This window comes from Octopus sinensis, linkage group LG19 (genome assembly GCF_006345805.1).
Source record: "Octopus sinensis linkage group LG19, ASM634580v1, whole genome shotgun sequence".
Classification (NCBI taxonomy): Eukaryota; Metazoa; Mollusca; class Cephalopoda; order Octopoda; family Octopodidae; genus Octopus; species Octopus sinensis.
This window is the reverse complement of record NC_043015.1, coordinates 31,786,514-31,808,273: the sequence shown is the minus strand read 5'-3', so window position 1 is coordinate 31,808,273 and position 21,760 is coordinate 31,786,514. Positions and strand designations below refer to the sequence as shown.

The 21,760-nt window shown below is 38.5% G+C and overlaps 1 protein-coding gene and 1 long non-coding RNA gene across 4 annotated transcripts in view; one reads left to right on the top strand and one right to left on the bottom strand.

The window, feature by feature from the left end:
* LOC115222097 (serine/threonine-protein kinase PAK 1) overlaps positions 1-21,760 on the top strand; it is a 217,639-nt gene that overhangs the window by 100,211 nt on the left and 95,668 nt on the right. Inside the window, exon 1 of one of the 3 annotated variants that reach the window (XM_036511205.1) lies at positions 6,335-7,144. The exons of the other annotated variants lie outside the window; for them this stretch is intronic. The gene's annotated coding sequence lies outside the window, so the exon portion shown is untranslated. Of the gene's footprint in view, positions 1-6,334; positions 7,145-21,760 lie in introns of those variants that run through there. 3 annotated transcript variants of the gene reach the window in all.
* Positions 1-21,760, bottom strand: part of LOC118767129 — a 138,495-nt gene that overhangs the window by 83,129 nt on the left and 33,606 nt on the right. The window lies entirely within an intron of this gene.

Below are 21,760 nucleotides of genomic sequence, written 5' to 3'. Positions count from 1 at the left end.
CATTCTTATAACATACTCGTGTACATGTACATATGCACGTGCACACACATTCCTATCACAGAAGCACACACATACTTACAATAGAACACACACAAGTGCACATTCCTAAAACACAACACACACACATTACTACACATAATGCATGCATCCCATATTACGCACCCACTACTACACACAACACGTGTATACAGACTACTAATCGTAACACACGCATTACTATGCCTCTACCCAGACATTACTACACAGTATTGCTACACATCTTTACACATAACGCGTGCATAACTAAATATAATACACACATTACTACACATGGTACACATTACTACATGTTGTTGGCATCCTTCTTGTCTCGGGGAGACAATGGAGTTGCGCATAAAGTAGTCCAGTCCGGCTTTTACATTTCGTGTCCTGCTACATTTCCCGCTGTGGCTGTGTAGTCCTATCCTGGACAAACTCTCCCTCTGGCAGGTGCCGCAAATGTAGCGAAGACTGTTCCTGGCTGGTTGTAGTGTCATAGTTTCTTGTTACTACATGTTACTCATGTAACACACAGACATTATGGCATATAACACATGCACATTACTATGTATAACACATTACATGCAATACTGCACACACATGGCACATTGCATTACTACACAGCACAACATAAATTACAACATGCATCACACACATTACTACAAGTAATACATACACATGCACATTACTATACACGCAACACACACATCACTGTACACATTACACATTACTTTACACTTTACACATCACTGTACACATTACACATTACTTTACACTTTACACATCACTGTACACATTACACATTACTTTACACTTTACACATCACTGTACACATTACACATTACTTTACACTTTACACATCACTGTACACATTACACATTACTTTACACTTTACACATCACTGTACACATTACACATTACTTTACACTTTACACATTACATATTACTATACAAATAGCACATATTACTATATACATAGTACACACATTACTATACACATATTACTTTACACAACATACACGTTACTGTACACATAATATACACATTACAATATACACAGTACACACATTATCATACACATTACATATTACTATACAAATAGCACATATTACTATATACATAGTACACACAATACTATACACATTACTGTACACATAGCACACACATTACTATTTACATAGTACACACATTACATATATACATATTACTATATACATAGTACACACATTACTGTACTCATAACATACACATTATGTACCCATAGCACATATATTGCTCCACATAACCTACTTCTATACGTTGGCCTTGCACAAATTCGTTTCTGTCTGTCGTTTATTCATTTCCAGTGACTGAAATGAATTACGGAATAAAAGAAAGAGAAAAAATGATATTCTTTTATTCTCCTACTGGTTTCAGTGACTGGTTGCAGCCATACTGGAGCTCTGCATAAATGGGTTTGGCTGATCAAGTCGACCCCAGTAATTATCTGTAAGAATGGCATTTATTTTGTCGCCTCTCTTTAACCAAACTACTAAGTAATAGGGATATAAACAAACCAACAACTGTTGACAAGTGGTGAGATCAGTACAACCCCCCACTGATACACACACACACACGTGTGTGTATATATATGACAGGCTTCCTTGTAGTTTCTGTCGTCCAAAGTTGCTCCCAAGGCATAGGTCAACTTGAGATTGTAGTAGAAGACACTTGCTCAAGGTGCAAAGCAAACTTCTTCACGCTACCTATATCATCGTCATCATCATCATCGTATTTTATGCCTCTTTCATACAGTTCTAAAATTCTGGACAGGTCCCATCTCTTGTCTACATGGTCCCTACTCTCTTGCACACCTAACAACAAAGACACCTGGCCCTGCCCTCTGGCACACTCAGTGACAGAAATAACTGGCTTTGTTGAGGTATACCCCTTAATAGTGTAGACTGGATGAGTCTTATTTGCCACTGGCACCAGAAATGCTGGTCTGTACCCCAGTGCTAAAGGTCCCTTCTACTTGTATCGGTTCTCATTACTGCACTCTTAAATGTGATGGAGTTTGCAGAAATGTCTAGCTTGGGTTTCTGTTTTCACATTTTCTACCACTAGATGTTCTTCCTATCACCATTCACTTTATGCATAAGGGGCATTTTATTGTGGGGCTGATATTTATATACACACACATATCTTAGTCAGAGTAGATCCATTTCAGCCAATATTACTAATTGGTTTTACACCAGATATCAGTTAACTGGATATTAGTTAACAGGGTAGTAAACTGAAATCATGTGATCCTCAGAGGTGGGAGTTATGGAAAATACCCAGTTTTGCACTGGGTATTAGATAACTGGGTGGTTGACTAAAATCATATGTGAAACCAATTGGCTAGATCAGCCGAAATGACTCTGTAATACTGTATACTTTGCTTAATATACCCAATCTATTGGCAATTATATAAGTACCTATTTTTTAATTTATGGATTACATGCGTGAATGCACACACACACACACACAAGAATGCAAATAGGTTAAGGTTCACTACAGCTGTTTCAGACACACTTTTTATTGCTGAACAAATCAATAACATCACCAAAAAAAAAGTCTTCAGGGGAATTAAAATTTAAATCTAAAATTCAATTGGATTGTGCAAATAATTATTTTATATATGTGTGCGTGTGTGTACTGTAGAGAAAGAGAGAAAAATACAGGTATATCAAATACCATAGAACATAAATTTTTGATTTATTGACATTATTTCCCTCTCCAGGGGATGTATCATAATTACCAAATGGCAATTAAGACAAGCTCTATTTGAGAAGGGGAGATAATTTCAATATTCAAGGATCCTCCACTGTGGACATGCTATCAAGATAGGGGACAGGCGTATTGCCTGGAAATAATGAGACCCTCATTGATACGTTTCCTGCTGGATAGCTGTTATCATTACGGCAGTTGTCTAACTTTATCTCTTGTAGCCAAGGGACTCAGGCTTATACGAAAATGAGTTGAGCATATTTATCGCCTAGTTATAGAGATAAGTAAAAAAAATTAATTAAGAGAAATAACTGAGCGACCAATGGTATGTATTTGGACAAAATAGACAAATACAGGCATATTAAATGCTATACAACACAAATTCTTGATTTAATAAAATTATCCTCCTCCCGAGACGTCCCGTCAAATCTAGACTACCTTGTAAAAACCTATATGGAACGAATAAACGAACGCACTCGTACACACACACACACTAAAGTATATATTTCTGTTTATATAAGTACCTAATTCATCTGAATCTTTATATGTATATATATATGTTTCTTTACTACCCACAAGGGACTAAATATAGAGGGAACAAACAAGGACAGACAAACGGATTAAGTCGATTACATCGACCCCAGTGCGTAACTGGTACTTAATTTATCGACCCCGAAAGGATGAAAGGCAAAGTCGACCTCGGCGGAATTTGAACTCAGAACGTAACGGCAGACGAAACACGGCCTAGTCCTCTATAAACTAATATATAACTGCACCACCTATATATACACTAAACTATGCCGCCTGTGTGTGTGTGTACATACACAGAGTTGTGATTCTAATGTGTTGAGTTACACGGCAGTACCTTTAGCAACTCCTGCACTTATTGTTGCATCTGTGTTTGTATATATATATATCTTTATATATAAAAGTGAAGTTGTGTGAGTGTCTGTCTCCTACGATTTAGATTCCTAACTACTCCCACATTTTGCGGTGCACTTTAACCAAAAGCGGGTATCTTATAGTCGTGATTCATATCGAGCCCTTCTGGGTATTAGCGCACGTCTACGATGAGTCTACGATTTAAAAAAAAGTTTACCATCATTTTTTTCCCATTTTTAATGCATTTTTTTGCTATTATATAAGGGAAGTAACTCTCTAAAAATGCTTATATAGTTATTTCCCTTACAAATCCGAGCAACGCCGGGCAATACTGCTAGTATATATATATATATATATATTTGGATTTCTGTTGTGTGTGTGTACACGGATGTTTACGTTTCAATTATGTCACCTTACGTAATACACTCCAGATCCGGTTATTTTGCTACACCTACCTCGCCTTACACATCGTACCCCCATCTCTGACAGCCCCCCCCCGCCACCGTATTTAAACGCCCCACTCACCACTACCACCACTACTCTGCATTATTGACTCTTTTATTTCGAGTTCCACTTTGATATGCCAGAGCGACAGGGGCAGGATGAACACGCAGGATGGGCAGGTGACATTGTTCTCTGAATACGCACGCTTGCATCACACATCAACAAGATCAGAGGTTGTTGAAGATGGGGTACCAACACTCTCATCGGAAAGTCTGTGTGAATGAGCAACAGCAGCCTGGCACCCCGCCCTCCTTCACTACCAGTAAAGTCACTCCCCGTGTTCTTTACCCCCTTAAACCTGTCCTCCCCCAACTCATTCTACCTTGCCCCTTATATTCTGCACTCCCATAATCTACCCCTAACCCTCTTTATGTCTAATTTACTTCGACACTGACTCAAAATTCTAATACATTCTTTCATTTGTCTTTCCTTTTTCTGTCACCTTTACCCACGCAAATACACACACGAGGTGTTTCACTCGTCTTATTCGTAATATCTTTGTATTCAGGCAAATTATGCAATTAAGTCCTGTATTTACGCCAAGAAAAATATTTCCAGAATTGTGACACAAAATCCACAGACCCAGTTTTTTGTTTCATATTTTTCGGTGGCAGTGTCCTCATTTGAGTTTGATTAATAGCATTCCAAACGTGACCATCTCGTTGCTTTGTTTTCTTCCAAGCAGTATTCGTCCAGGACCACAATATCCAATACCTTTTTCATTTCAATGTATTGAGGTGTGATTTGAGAGGTATACGACTGCTGTTTCTAGCAGTGTCTCGTAACAACGGCGGTTTCTAATGTAGCCATCAAGGTCCCATACATTAAAGGTACAACTGAGCACACCCTGTTGCTCTTTCCTCTCTCTCTATCCCTCAGTATTTCCCTGTGTATTTTATCGACCCCGGAAGCATAGGGACCTCACTAAATACCACAGTCTACCAGTTCTGACAGAAACTAGTTGACGAAGTATTATCATCGCTACCGTCATTTCCTCACCTATCTTTTCTTTCTGTGTAAATAAATTTATTCTGGATCTCAGCTACATATTCCTCAGCATTATTCTTCATATTTTATTAAAACAAACTCCCTGAGCCTGCTTATCTCCTCCCTCCTGTCTCCCTTTCAACCCCTGGGGACTATTATTCTGTCAGTCACTCATCCGTCTATCCATATAGTGCAGTCAACATTAATCGCATCCTCGCTGACTAAACTATCTTCTCTCTCTATGTCTATCAGGCAATGAATTAGTTCCATGCTGTTTTTTCTTCTTTCCTTTTTTCCATACTTTCATCTTCCCAGAATATCTCCAACTCTCTCTCTCTCTCTCTCTCTCTCTCTCTCTCTCTCTCTCTCTCTCTCTCTCTCTTACCATTTGCATCAACCTTTCCGTCTCTCCAATTCACCCGTTTTCACCATATCAACTTTTTATTAAAAAATACTGTTGTTGTTTTGTTTTGTAAATTTTTTTTTTAGTTTTGGTTTGGGTTTTTTCCTTCTTCCCTTCTTCCTTGTGTTAGTTTTTGCTGTAGTTCTTCCTCCTCCGGCTGGTTGTGGGGCGTAAGACATGATTTAGTTGCGTTACTGTGTGAAATCAGCCGTTCCTTGTTGGAAATGAAGACAGACAGATAGATGCAGATAGAGAGAGAGAGAGTGATAGATAGATAGATAGATAGATAGATAGATAGATAGAGAGGTAAGACATATATATATATATAATATATATATATATATATATATATATTATATATATATATATATAGAGAGAGAGAGAGAGAGAGAGAGAGAGGAGAGAGTGATAGATAGATAGATAGACAGACAGATAGAAGCAGAGAGAGAGAGAGTGATAGATTGATAGATAGATAAATAGATAGATAGATAGACAGACAGATAGAAGCAGAGAGAGAGAGAGAGTGATAGATTGATAAATAGATAGACAGACAGATAGAAGCAGATAGATAGAGACAGACAGATAGATAGATAGATAGATAGAGACAGGCAGACAGACACGAGTAAACAAATAGAGAGACAATCAAAGAAAGGAATGAAAAAGAGCGAAGTCTGCTACTGTTGCTGCTGCTACTACTACTACTACTACTGCTGGAATTCTGTGAAAGTCCTCTCTCGCCGCGATGCAGGGTATTGGGAGAAAAGGAGAGAGAACCAGTTGAAGTTAAGACTGAAAGCTGAAGATTTCTCAACAGAACATCCAGTTTGGTTTCGAGAGAGAGAAATGCAATCACGAAAGAGTTGGCAGACTGAGCGAAGCCGGCCGGCCGGTTCATTTCTTTTTCCTCTCTCCGTAAGGGAAGCCTGCCAGCTTATAGCCTAGCCTAGTCTAAGCTAGATTCTTTACCTGGTTGTTGCCATTCCATTCTTCCTGCCCGACTCTATAGCTTCACTTTTTTCTTTTTTTTACTACCATCCTCTTTTTTTGTATCTTCCTCTCATTTTAACTTTCATTCTGACATTTCAGAAGAAAGAACTGGGAGAATAAATAGGGATTCGCTTCTGCAGAGCACTACTACTACAACAGCCTTTCTGCCTTCATCGTCATAGCACCCAATATTCCACCGTCTCCACCATTTGGTTTCCTCTTTGGTTGGGTGATCTCTCAACTTATTTTCTCTCTCTCTCTCTTCCCATTTCCCTTATTTATTCCGTTTGCCAGCGATCATCGCAGCATAATGGATTGGGTTCCATTTTAACTTGACGGCAACTCGATAATTTTGATCTCATTGTGGAACACTTTCTTCTCGTTTGAAACTATGAAAAAACAGCCGTGCGCTGTAGGATTCAGTCGGACTAAAACCTGAAGGGAATATTTTTTGTCGAAAAAACCCCCCAAAATACAGGGTGAAGAAGAAAAAACCCGAGACAACTAAACAGTATATATTTATAAATATAAATATATATACCAGCTACTTTTTAAACGACTTGATTCTGGTATTTAGAAGAAACACAAACCCCGTTGCTCGAATTTCATAAGGTAATGTTGGATGATCAACCTCAGCCATTTCTTTCTCTTTTTTGTGATTTTTCATCGTAAAATGTAACCTAAAACTCTATATTCGTTCACTTTGTAATATTTTTTCTGTATTCTCATGTTTTCTTTATATCTGCACCGTTTATAATTCGTTTTTGTGTGTATATTATTGGTGTTAGAGTGTGAGCGTGTAAATATTATAGTATTAGGGTTCATCTAGACGTCGTCCACCCGTTCCCCTTTCATTCAAGCAACAGAAGTACATTTTGTTTTCAGCGATCCCAGTCGGCAGAGAATTTCGTTTCTTTTCACTGTTAAAAGTCATTTCATTTGTATAGGGTTTATAGGAAACGAGATCGGGAGGGGTTCAGGCGAGTTGGGATCACACACACACACACACACGCACGTACAGGAACACTCACGCACGTTTGTTAAAAGGAAATGGGTTTTCAACAGGGAGCAGAAATGAAATCATGGACTTGGGGGGTTCGCCGGATTTGGTTTTTTACATGTGTGTGTGTGAAAAACTATCGCTTTTGTTTCTCTGATCAAACTTGTCCATGTTCCATGCTACAACTAATTGCCATCACACACACACGCAAATTTGTATCTAACTTCATATGCAACTCTTGGCTGAGAAAGAGAATTTATTTCATATCTTTCTTTTTATTTTATTTATTCTTAAACTTTCAACAATTCCATTCACTCCCTGTAGTATCCTGCCACCGCTTCTACCTCAAAAATTAAAATCTAATGTATATTAAATTCTGTTATAAAGTCCATCTTCTACTGGGGTCAACTTCTCCCTTTTATTCTTACGGGACCGTTAGAATGAGATACTAATGAAGTACACGGGGTCGATATGATTTAACCTAACCCCAATCCTCAAATTCTTACGCTTATGTCAGAAATAATTTCGGGTGCATGTGCGCAAGGATGTGTGTATGGCGGGGTGTGTGTGTGTGTCGAGACCTTGTTGCTAGCAATAATAGTAGCAGGAGTTGTCAATCAAGCTTATTTTTCTTAATCCATATATAGATAGGGGGGGGGCGGGTAGAAAAAAGAAAAGAAGAAAGACTAACCTTTTTTAAACGATAAAAGGTATGTTACATACGGGTGAGCTCACCCAATTATTGTTGGTTTCTCTGTGCATGTGTGCGTTTGTGTGTTTGAGAGGAAGTTCTCAGTTCAGAAATTATTGTAGTGCCGAGACCTATTTCACGAGTTGGGTTCGTGTATTTCGTTTGATCGCATTTGCGGGTGCGCATGTATGTGTGTGTGTGTGTGTGTGTGTGTGTGCGAGAGAGAGAGAGAGATATAAAGCATAGTCAAAGGCCTACGAAGAGATTACATTGTGATAGCCTTTATTGTTGGATAATATGGGTGTATATATTATAGGTTATTGTACCATCTCCATTCACCCCTTTCTTCGACATTACCGCCTCTAATAATATATATACACGCTGGACGTTCGTTGTATTGTACACAATTCCTATCTCCTGCCTTAAAAAATTTGGACGTTGGATTACGTGGTCCCCATGTACACTCTGAAAAATTAATGAAATAAAAGATAGGGTAGTCCTAGCTGGAACAGTTACTCGGCCGGACCTAGCCTTGGGCTAAACAAGTATATAACCAAAGGAGGCTAGTATGATAATAAAAGCGTGCCTGAGAATAGAAATTCATCAGAGGAAACGAACCTGATACATACGCTAATTACAAATGTGGACAGCGTGTAGCTGAATTAGTAATATCGTCTTGAAGTCGTTCTTTTTAATTAGGACGTGTGAAAATCTCACTGGACATCTTGGTAAAATGAGAACAGCTATGAAGATCCTTTAGTGTTGTTCAATTATCTGACTATGAACATTTGTATTGTTATCCATTCCTCGTTGTTGGTTGTTGGCTGGGATTTTTTATATTTCGCCTGTTGAGGGTCCTCACAATTGTTGGGTCCTTTGTAGCCAGTAAAGAAATCTACTGTTATTGTAAGAAATTATTGTTTTATTATTATTATTACTACTGCTACTACTCCTACTAGCGCACTAACAGAATCATTAGCGCGTCGAACTAAATAAATGCTTAGTGTCATATTTACGGTTCATTTATTACGTTCTGAGTTCAGAGTCTGACGACTTTTCGGGGTCGATAAAATAAGGGTTCCAGTTGAGCACTAGGGCCCGTTGTAATTATAATCAACCAGCACTTCCAAAATTTCAGGCCTTGTGGCTTATATTTGAAAGAAATTATTATTAATGCTGGCTGGGGGCTGGCAGAATCGTTCGGGCGTCGGACAAAAATTCTTCAGTGGCATTTCTTCCAACTTGTTCGTTACGTTCTGGGTTCAAATTCCGCCGAAGCCGACTTGGCCTTTTCACCATTTCAGGGTCGATGAAGTAAGTACCAGTTGAGCCCTGGGATCGATGTAATCGACTACCCCTCTCTTTAAAAACAAAATGCTGGCCTTATGTCAAAATTTGAAGCTTTTATGTTGTTAGATTTTGTTCTATGAGTCAGATATGTTTTATTGATCCCTCCGGGACTACAAACAACAGAATCTATCGGGACGAATATAATGGTGTTCTTCGGATTTATGGAGAAAGCCCACTTATTGTTGCTGTTGCTTCAAGAGGCGGTTAATATTTAATCTTTTGGTTATGGAACCCCTGCAGTGGTTGAAAGTCTGAAGCTGACCCATGGATATTTTAGACAGAGCTCCGATATTGCTTGTTCCACTTTTAGGGGCTCGCCCCCCCCCCCCAAGCTCTCGCTGGCATTGATGAAGTGTTGTGGATACAACTGCATCCTCGCTTCAGTATCTTTTTAGCCTACTACTACTACTACTACCACTACTACTACTACTACTACTACTGGTACTACTACAGGGTGTTCATAAATTATCTTTACAACTTTCATAATTCATTGATTGTATCCATTTAAGTTGGGCTCCATCAATCCCACTTCTTCGTAACCAATGGAACCCACGTGGAAATGTTCTGATGTTTCTAATAAAACTTTGCTTATGTTTTCGAATAAACCCTGCTGAGTTATCCTTATACCCCCCCCCCCGCTGATTTTTTTTCAAATTGTAAAGGTAATTTATGGACACCCTCTATTACTACTACTACTACTACTACTACTACTACTTCTACGACAGATAATAGTTTCTTAAGCGCAAAGCTACATGCCTTCCACTAGAAAAATGTTATCCATTTTATCAAGAAATTTGCGTAGGACCCCACAGTGTGTACTTGACTGGTACTTTATTTTATCGTTTTCTCCCCCAAAAGAATGAAAGACAAAAGTTTTCACTGCTGTAGGATTTGAACTCAGAACATATTTTTTAAAAATCGTAATTAAATGTTTTGCAAGGCATGTTTACCAAACGTTAGCAGTTCTGTCAATCCAATATGTCAACATTTATTTTCTCCATACATTATCATCGGTGAAGACCCCCTTCGGTCACGACACTGACCATGGGATTGCACCCAGAAAGTTACCCTCCGAGGCACAAGTCCGGGCAAGGTTGTTTACGGAAGACCAGCAGTCGCCCATGCATACCAGCCTCCCTTCTTCATGTCACTGATGTTATCCAAGGGCAAAGGCAAAGGGGCCGATACAGCTTGGTACCTGTGACATCATAACTCGTTTCTACAGCTGAGTGAACTGGAGCAACGTGAAAATGTCCTATTCACAATCCGGGAATCGAACTCACAATCTCGTAATTGTGAGTTCGATGCTCTAACCATTGAGCCATGCGCCTACCGTTCTTAAAAAACTTCTATGAGTCTACCTGCCTACTCACCCACACACACTACCTGACTTCTTCATACGACAGACAATTCATTCTCTTCCGATGTTTCATATAAATGAATGTAGGTTGGTGTTGGCCCTACCTTTCCTTTCTTCCTAGAATACTGCTGCCAGGGGAAGCTGATACGTTGATTAATGGTATCTCTGAAAATCTTCCGTGATGGGTGGGGGGGGGGCTCTTACCTCCATCGTTCTCCCCCCCCCCCGCACACACGCGCGCGATATGATGTTGGCTGTTGTCAGGTTGATTACGGTGGGGAGTGGAGCTGGGAAGAAAACACCCTTATCTCTGGGCTGATTCTCGCTGTCAAAGCAGGTATATGGCTTTCAGGGTGTTGGTATGTCTGTTACCTTTCACACACTCCACGGTATTTTGACTGTTTTGTTTTTGTTGTTGTTGTTGTTCCAACGGTTATCTCCTTTTTACTCTCTCTCCACTTCATCACCTGGCGGTGGCGATGGTCTCTGTGCGTGCGTACGTACGTGCGTGTGTTTGTGTCGAATAATACAAACATCTGTATAAAGGAAACCCTCTTACACATTATCCATCCACACAGGCTTGCCTACATAAATACAGACAGACATGCAGGCACACACAACACACACACAAACACCACATGCTTGCACACAACATACACATGCATACGCAAAATGTGCACACGCACTCAAGGATTGAGGGATGAAGCCGTGGAAAGAGCGATACTTGAAACTGAAATAGTGTGGGGGGAGACAGTAGGGGACAGATGAAGATAACAAGTGATGCACAGGTAATGATGATGATGGTGGTGGTAGTATTTTACAGGAAGTGTTGTAAGTCAATTGCACCAATCTAGTGTATTACTGGTACCTATTTTATCAGCATTCGAAGAATAAAAGAGCTACATGATCACTCCACTTGCTAGAAATAAGTCATCCCTCCATCATTTTTTGCTATTTTAAAAATGGAAGGATACATTGGCTAATTTAGTCCTAAATATATACAAAAAGCGAGCTGGCAGAAACGTTAGCACGCTGGGTGAAATGCGTAGCCGTATTTCGTCTGCCGTTACGTTCTGGGTTCAAATTCCGCCGAGGTCGACTTTGCCTTTCATCCTTTCAGGGTCAATAAATTAAGTACCAGTTACGCACTGGGGGGTGGGTTCGATGTAATCGACTTAATCCGTCTGTCTGTCCTTGTTTGTCCCCTCTATGTTTAGCCCCTTGTGGGTAGTAAAGAAATATATATATACAAAAAGACAGGATGGTCATGCCTAAGATACCTTCGATCATAGGTTCGTGTTATCAGGTTTGATCTGGGGTTAAACAGGATCTCTGGAAGAAAGAAAAACAAAGTGATCCATGGGTTACAATTGAACTCAGAAACCTGAGTTGAGAAACTAAAAATCAAACAGTGCAGGAATGGGGGGGGGGTACATCATTAATTTCTTTATTCTAAAAGAACGAAGGATAAAGACGACTTTCGAATGAGATTTAGAACTAGAATGAAATTAGGGAATTGATAAAAGTGATTCCAGTATTTGCCTGGTAATTTATTTTATTGACCCTAGATTAATGAAATACAAAGTTGGCTTCAGTGGGATTTGAACTCTTGCCTACTGTTACATTTTCTCTGTTGTTCTACTGATTATATCAATACACTGCCTTATATATTTTTGCTGTTCTACAGGTTCTGCTACCTAGCTGGACTCTCAGCAATAATAATAATAATTATTATTATTATTATTATTTCTTTATTGCCCACAAGGAGCTAAACATAGAGGGGAAAAACAAGAAAAGACAAGGGGATTAAGTCGATTACATTGGCCCCAGTGATTAACTGGTACTTATTTAATCGACCCCGATAGGATGAAAGGCAAAGTCGACCTCGGCGGAATTTGAACTCAGACCGTAATTTAGGCATTAAGGCCACACATTTGTCAGTATTGGCAGTACAAAAAATGCTCTCAATGCACTCTGTAAAGTGATTGATGCTAGGAAGGGCATCCATGTGTAGGCACCGGAGCACGAAGCAACCCTTCAGCCCATCGGATTCTGTCAAAGTGTCCAACCCATTCCACCAGGGAATATGGACATTAATGATCATGATGAGGATGGTATGTAGTCTTAATTAGGTGACGAGCTGGCAGAAACGTTAGCACGCCGGGCAAAATGCTTTGCGGTATTTCGTCTGCTGTTACGTTGTGAGTTCAAATTCCGCCGAGGTCGACTTTGCCTTTCATCCTTTCGGGGTTGATAAATTAAGCACCAGTTATGCACTGGGGTCAATGTAATCAGCTTAATACCTATGTATGTCCTTGTTTGTCCCCTCTATGTTTAGCCCCTTGTGGGTAATAAAGAAACAGGTATGTGGTCTTAATTTTTGCCAATGTTAATTAGGATGTGGGAGTATTGTATTATTGCAGAAACTCTGGCTCTGTGTCATTATTAGTTGCACTGACCTTTGATTGCAAGTGCCAAATGTTTGCCTACACTACTACCCAACTCATTTCAAGTTCTCCAATAGTCGAGGGAGTGACTTGTACCATATTTACTTATTGGCTTTGTCAGTATGTCATCAGCAACAGCTCTTAACTATGATTCCAATCTCTCTGCCAGCATCACTACGCTGCTTGTTTGATATGCATGTACACACGCGCACGCTTGCACACACAAATACACAACCATTTACTTGTGCAAGTAGCATTCAATATATGTCCTGGCTCTCTGAGCAGTATCTATTTCTCTCTATCTATCTCTTCTCTCATACACACACACATCAATATACACATGCACACACACATGTATGTAAGCTTGTTTTTATGTAAAGCTGAATGATAAAACAGTTGAATATTAAATGGAAAGGTCCCTTGACACTTTGAGTAGCAGATTTATTTATTTTTACAAGAAGAAAAATGAAAAAAAGGTTGATAGTGATTTATGAAGTTTGGGTTTACAAGCCATCATCATTCATCACTTGAAAGCTTATGATTCAGTCACTGCGGACTATGAACCGAAAAACTTAGAGTAGCGATGATAGCACGGGTTTTAGCAGATTGAAATGAATATTATACACTCTGTTACACATCCTGAATATTTTTTCTACATTCAGATGTGTTTGTATAAATTGTATGTATAACCTTTAAACCAAACCAAACCATACATATATACATATGTATCCCCAAACCATTTAAAACAATTTAATTCCAAATACTTTTAAGACAAGATGCAGCCAACAAGATCTTCATATCTTTCCCTGGAACATTACTGAAAATCATGTACATATATCTGACATTTCTTTATATTTTCTACATCTAGAGGGTAAATGCATTCTTGAAAGATGTTGAATTTATTGGACTGATGTATCTCTCTCTCTCTCTCTCTCTCTCTCTCTCTCTCTCACACACACACTCACACACACACACATCTTGTAGTTAGATTGCTTTCTGCTCTTTGTGGCCTTTAATTCTAAGTACATTTCAAATGTGAATATAAATAAATATACATAATTTATTAACTTTATATCCTGGTAATTACCCGGCTGCCCCACCCCCTTAACGTAAATTCTGTGAAATCTACCAGGGCAGAAAGGAAAGTTGCCCCCCTCCCCCCCCTCCATTCTCCTCTCATAACAATTTAGTAGATGAAATATTTTAAGACGAACTTCAGTTCACCCCCTCTGCCTGTCTGTCTGTCTCTCTCTGAATTTCTTGTTTGATGAGAAATGGCAAGATGCTAAACGGAGCGGCAGTGATACGATATTCTCTGTGAGTTGTGTTTGAAACTTGAGCTTCAAGACGGTCCTTGTGTAAATAGCTTTTGGTGATGCTCTGTTATTCTTTATCTCATTGGCAGAGAAGAACTACGTTCACTTACCAATCCAATCCAATCCAGCGCTTATTAATATTTCTTCTGAATCGAATTCCAAAGAGAATTTCAAGAAATTCTTCGACTGCTCCTCTCAGACATCATGCAGAGTATAGATGAGCTAAACTAATAAGGTTTCTTCATGTCAGTAATATAGACATCATCTTATAATTGGTGCTTCCTCTTTCATCACCTCTAGCAGACTCTCAGATTTTTATCTTCTACAGTATCTTGTGGTTAGAACCTTGAAGATATTACTTTTATCACCCCTAGAGCATAACTTTGAAGATATACTCTCTCTCTCTCTCTCTCTCTCTCGTCCCTTCACTAACAGAACCTTGAAGGTTCACTCTTCCATCCTTTACCTGAAGCAGAACCTTGATAATATTACTTCCCTTGCCATATCACAAACAGAACCTTAAAGATATCATCTCTCTTTCTGTGCCCACCCCTTCACAAACCGAGCCTTGAAAATATACACAGTCTCTTTCCCTCATCATCAGTCTCGAAGATACACACCCATCTTTCCTTCACCCTTAAATATATATTCTCTAGTCTATTCTTTCATTGTAAATGATCCCTAAAGATATACTTTTACACCTCTCTGTAACAGAATATCATAGGTGATATATTCTCCCATTGCTCTACCATCAAAGTTTTAACCCTTTCGTTAACCATATCTTTGATGAAACACACTACCTTAGTCTTAATTAATTTTCAAGATTGTGAAAAATTTAGTAAAGTAATTTTGTCGTTATTAAACTACTGTTTGAAACATAAATTAGCCTGAAATTTTGATTGACGGTTTTACTTTCGACCTCTTTAAAACAAGAAGTTTATATCAAAGAACTCAGGCAGTCTCAGCCGTGATGGCCCTTTCCTCCCACATCAGCAGAGCTAAAGATATACTCTTCCTTATACTTCTATATTGCATAGCTTTGAAAATATACTCTCACTTCCTCATAAGAGACCCATGAAAACAGTGTCTCCTTTTAAATTTCTTAATAGCATTACTTTTTAAATCTCTTAATGAACTCTCTCACGAAATCTCTTAATATACTATAATATCTAAATCCTGTGACATATCTACAATTAAGATAGAATGGTAGCTAGAGTATTGACCAATCAATTCCTGCAAATTGACCCAAATGGCATAGTGTATATCTGATACCATGTGCATAACATGCTGGTGTTATGTGAATGCTATATACATGCATATACGTAAATACTATATATATATATATATATATAATATATATATATATATAATATATATATATATACACACATAAGGTGGTGAGCTGGCAGAAACGTTAGCACGCCGGGCGAAATGCTTAGCAGTATTTCGTCTGCCGTTACGTTCTCAGTTCAAATTCCGCCAAGGTCGACTTTGCCTTTCATCATTACGAGGTTGATTAAATAAGTACCAGTTACGCACTGGGGTCGATATAATCAACTTAATCCGTTTGTCTCTCCTTGTTTGTCCCCTCTGTGGGTAGCCCCTTGTGGGCAGTAAAGAAATAAGAATAAGTACCACACTTCAAGGCAGTGCCCCAGCATGGCTGCAGTCTAATGACTGAAACAAGTATAAAAGATAAGATGAAAGATACCCATGCCAATGTTGTACCATCATCACATTTTAACCCTTTTGGTGCCAACCAGGCCTGAAACTGCCCCTGCTTCTAAAATACAAACTTCCTGTATAAAACTGATCTAAATTAAAACCTTCCTTCTATCAAAATTTTATGTTGACTCATGTCCCAATTAGCGGGTTAATTAGTGACAGTTATTTTACTAAATGCTTCATTATTTTCAAAATTAACTGGAACAAAAGCTGCATATTTCAAGAGAAATAGAGTAAGAAAACAAAAAAACAATAATAATAATAATAATAATGTAACCTTAGCACAGCAAGCAGACATTGAAAGTTTCCTGGACTTTTTCATTCTTCTTATATGGAAAAGGTCAAACTTATTAGTGTTTCTTTTTTTATTTTTCAAACAAACAAATAGTAATAGTAATAATAATATCAGTAAAACCATTTTCTGTGACTTTTGGAGTTCTTTTTATTTATCTTTTTCTTTCTTGCTTTATGGCATTCTTTCTGGTAAGTTAAACACCAAAGCAGGTCAGCAAATGGCAACATGAGATGAGAGTTCCTTACTCATTACCATTTGTAGAATCAAGTTGGCATTTCTTATTACCAAAATATAAACCATGAGACAACTGAATCAGATCTTAGATTAAAATGTGACATGCTGTTGGTGGGCAAAACGGTTGGAAAGAAATCATTGGATTTTCTGGTCTCTCCAGCCTTTGGCACCACCTTGGAAACTGACATTCATCTAAAATCTATCTGCCCTCATCTTATTGACAGGGAACACAGCAAGGAGATCAGAATGATTTGTGAATGTCAATGTGACCCCTTAAAAAATTGTAAGCTTCTTGTTATTCTGTTAGCCTCAGCTTAATTCTCTGAAGCTGCAAGTGAGTATTAACATCAGGTTTGGTTTTCAAATGTGTTGGCTTAGAATAACTAATGTTGATGGAATTCAGAGCCAATATAATTATTTCTAATCTGTTAGCTGCCAGCTTTTAGTTACCATTCTATGATTAACTTTCGTTATTAGTAATGATTTTTTTCATGGTTTTCTTTTTCAATTAGATTCTTTGGTTAATTTGTGTAACGATGTTTCTGTAAGGAGATTTTAGTTTTTGAAGATTGAAGGACAGTTAATTTTTGATCTGTTGGAATTGTCGTTACTTCATAGCATTTTATATTGGTTTTTCCATGAGTAACATTGCAGGTTTTTTTTCTGGTTCCTACTCCTTCTTTACTGTTGGGGATTTTGAAAAAATATGTAAAAGCACCCACTACACTCTGAGTGGTTGGCGTTAGGAAGGGCATCCTACTGTTGAAACTTTGCCAGATCAAGATTGAAGCCTGGTACAGCCTTCTGGCTCACCAGTCCTCAATCAAACCGTCCAACCCATGCCAGCATGAAAAATGGACGTTAAACAATGATGATGATGTGTTCCCTTTTTAGCTGGAAGGTTTTTCTCATATTTGATGCCAATCTGCAATCAAACCCCCTGATTATTGACTTTTGTTAAGTGAAGGACTTCAGTTATGTGTAATGGGGAGGGTTTTGGTTCTGGTGAACGACACACACTTTGACAAGAACTGTATTTACTAATGGCTGTGGGTTTATTTCATTGATTTGCAAATGGTGTAGAATACAGATGTGATCTGTGGATGGTGCATGGCTTGGAGGTTGCACATCCCAACCTGTGATAGATTAAATTCTTGGTTGTAATGTGGATGAAGTATTGCATGGTTTTGAATTTTAGCATTGGTACTGAGCCCGAAATATTTGGAAGAGGGAAGAATTGATTAAATCAGCCTCAGTATATTACAGTCACCTGATATATTGAAACTGCAAGGAATGAAAGGCAAACAGGTTCCTGTTGGAATTTGAAGGATTGATATAACAAAATATTGCAATAATAATAATTGTCTCTAACAAACACAAGGCCTGAAATTTTTGGGAGCGGTAGACTAGTCAACAATTTCAATTACAGTATTTTACTGGTACTTTACATCTACCTTTGAGCTGCTGGTCTTGTGCCGAAACAAGAAAGAAATATAAAAATAATAATGATAATTGTTGTTGTTGTTGGTGACGATGATGGCCTCTTGTTTCAACTTACTATTGAGAAACTTCATAGCTTTCTATAGCCTTTCCTTATGTATTTTCCCTAGGATTTGGATATCAGGTGACAAATGAAGAAGGAAGAGATGGAAAAATGTAATTATGACTCCAACTGTTAATTATGGAAGGAAATTAATATATTAACGAAGACCTATATTGATAGTAATCCCATCCTTTGAGATCTATTTCATATCTATAGCAAACAGTGACAGGAAGCACAGCGTCTTTACCATAATCCCAACTTCATAATGGATGCTGGCATGGTTGTGTGGGTGTGGTTTCGAAGTTCCTTTCACAAATATGTGGTTTCAGGTTCAATCACATTCTATGACCTCTCGGACAAGTCTCCTCTGCCATAGCTTCGAGTCAACTAAAGCCTTTTGAGTGAAAATTTGGGTCACAGAAACTGTTGCGAAGACTGTCAAAGAGAGAGAGAGTTCCTTTCCTTGCGTTGTAGACTAAATTCTCTACCTGGTTTAAGCCACCACGCCCCCACCTGGCACTTGGATGCTTTCAGTGGAGTGTGCCCTATTGCAAGCATTTAGACCAGTGGTTCTCAATTTAGGTCCATGGGACTCCGGGGTGGAGGGGTCCACGCAAGCAAAATAGTAAATTGGATACCGTAGGCACAGGCATGGCTGTGTGGTAAGGATCTTGCTTCTCAACCACATGGTTCTGAGTTCAGTCCCGCTGCTTGGCACCTTGGACAAGTGTCTTCTGCTGGAGCCTCAGGCCAACCAAAGCCTTTCACTGTTTCTACTTGTCATTCCTCATCTGTTTGTTATCATCGAGCATACAGCAGACCTTTGATCAAAGGCACTCTAACTAAGTTACTTTACTAAATTCTTTGTTATATTTTAAATAATTGAGAGAAAAACAGCGCATCTCAAAATAAATACAGTAACGAAAGGGTTCATGTGAAAATAAGCTGAATTATGCCATTACCAAATGATACGAAACAAGCGAGTCACTTTGGTCTGGTATTGTTCTGCAGGAATTTCCTAATATCCTTCAGCTGGACTCTTTTGCTTTGCTTTAAGAAACGGCAGCCATTTCGCAGCAAGTATGTGGAAAGATTTCTCCAAAGTAAAATACAGTGAAATCTTGAAAACATTACTAACAATACTACCGTCACTGCAGCCACTACTGCAACTAGCAGTACCAGTTGCACCACAGTTCCACCACCATCATCATCATCATCATCACTACTGCTTTTAATCTGACCCAGAATAAATAAATATATCTAATTATACATGAGCAATTTCAGAGCTATGAATTAATACATCAGGGGGAAAAGAGTAGAAAGCTTCCACTACACTATTCTGTATAGATTCCATATGATATGCTAAATATAGCATTGCGGACTTCAAGACAGGACAGGGTGTGATGTTAGGAGAGTATTTTCCATTATTGACTTGTTATCTCATTATCATTCAGCTATTTCACAATATATACTAATGAGTCGCTGCTCGTTTGTTGACCCTACCTACTAGTCTCCTCTATGGATACTCCGCCTACTACCATCACCCCAATTGCTTTCTCTGAATTTCTAATTAACTCTGGTGTGTGATGTGTAATGTTTGTCCACTGCCCTCCTTTTACTGAAAGCAAAACAAAGCAAAAAAAAAAACATTCTTGGTCAAGTTTTCATTTATTACTATTATCATATATATATATAAAAAAAAACAAAAAAAAAAACACCAACTAAAAAAACTACTAATTGGGAATATTGGTTTCACTAGGTATACCAGTTTTAAAAAGAAACCCAGTGAGTCTATATGTGTGTGTCACTACTTTACAGCTTGAATAATTGGCAAAAACTGTTTCGGGACCCATATCACTGGAAAACCCTTTTAAACTCTTTGGTAAAGATTATCTTCTGGTTCCTAGAAAGGCTTATAAAATTTTACCATAGTTTTCGTGATAATTATCATTGTTGTTATAAGAGCAATGGATCGGTAAAGTTGTTAGAATAATCAGACAAAATGCCTCATATTTCTGATGACTGTTGTTGTAGGTTCTGATTCCAACAAGGTCAACTTGACTTTCCATCCCTATGGGGGTGGGGGTCAATACAATAAAGTCCCAGACAAGTACTAGAGTGAATGGTATCGACTGACCCTCTCCTTTCAGAAATGCTGGCCTTGTGCCTAAGTTAGAAACGCTTATTATTGTTATCGTTCAGCTTTTCTTTTCATCTTTCCAGAATCAATAAACTAAATATCAGTCGATTGTTGGGGAGGAAGGGAGGGCGGGAAATGATTAAATTCACCAAACTCTGTCTCCCCATCCTCGGCGCCAGAAAACATTGTTATTATTAGATCTAGTGAAAGTGGTGAGCTGGCGGAATTATTAGCAAGTTGGACAAAATGTCTAGCAGTATTTCTTGTGGATCTTTACATTCTGAGTTGATATGCCACCAAGATCATCTTTGCCTTTCATTATTTTGGGGGTTGATAAGGCGGCAAGCTGGCAGACTCATTAGCATGCTGGATGAAATGCTCAGCAGTATTTCACCTGTTGCTACGTTCTGAGTTCAAATTCTGCCTTGGTTAACTTTGCCCTTCATCCTTTCGAGGTGGGTAAAATAAGTTCCAGTTAAACACTGGGGGTCTATGTAACCAACTCATCCACCCCCCACCTCCAAGCTGCCCTTGAGGCAAAAAATTGAAATAATTATTTTGGGGTTGATAAAATAAATACCAGATCAGCACTGGATTTAATGTAAATGGCGAGCCTCTTCACCACCCCCGAAAAAAAAACATTGCTGGTTTTGTCTCAGAATTTGATCCAATTTTTAGATCAACTTGGTCTTTCATCTTTAGGGGTCAATAAAATAAAGGACCAGAGTCAATGTAATTGACTATCTCCTCTCCTCTCCCCCAAACACACTTCAGTCCTACTTATGTTAGAAGCAACTGTTAACCCTTTAGTATTTAAACTGGCCACATCCAGCCAAAATAATTTATCAGTTTTATGTTCAAACTGGCCTCTCGCACTTAACTACAATGTTATTCTGGAAACAAACAATCACATCATTGAAATCTCAAAGCTACAAAGCAAGGCAGGACTAACTTATGAATAAGTGTGAATAAGTGGGCATTACATTTGACAGAGAAATCTGAATGCTAAAGGGTTGGCGGAATTGTTATAGAGCATTGGGGGGAAATGCTTTGCCATATTTATTCTGGCTCTACAATCTGAGTTCAGATCCTACTGATGTCAACTTTGCCTTTCATCATTTTTGGAG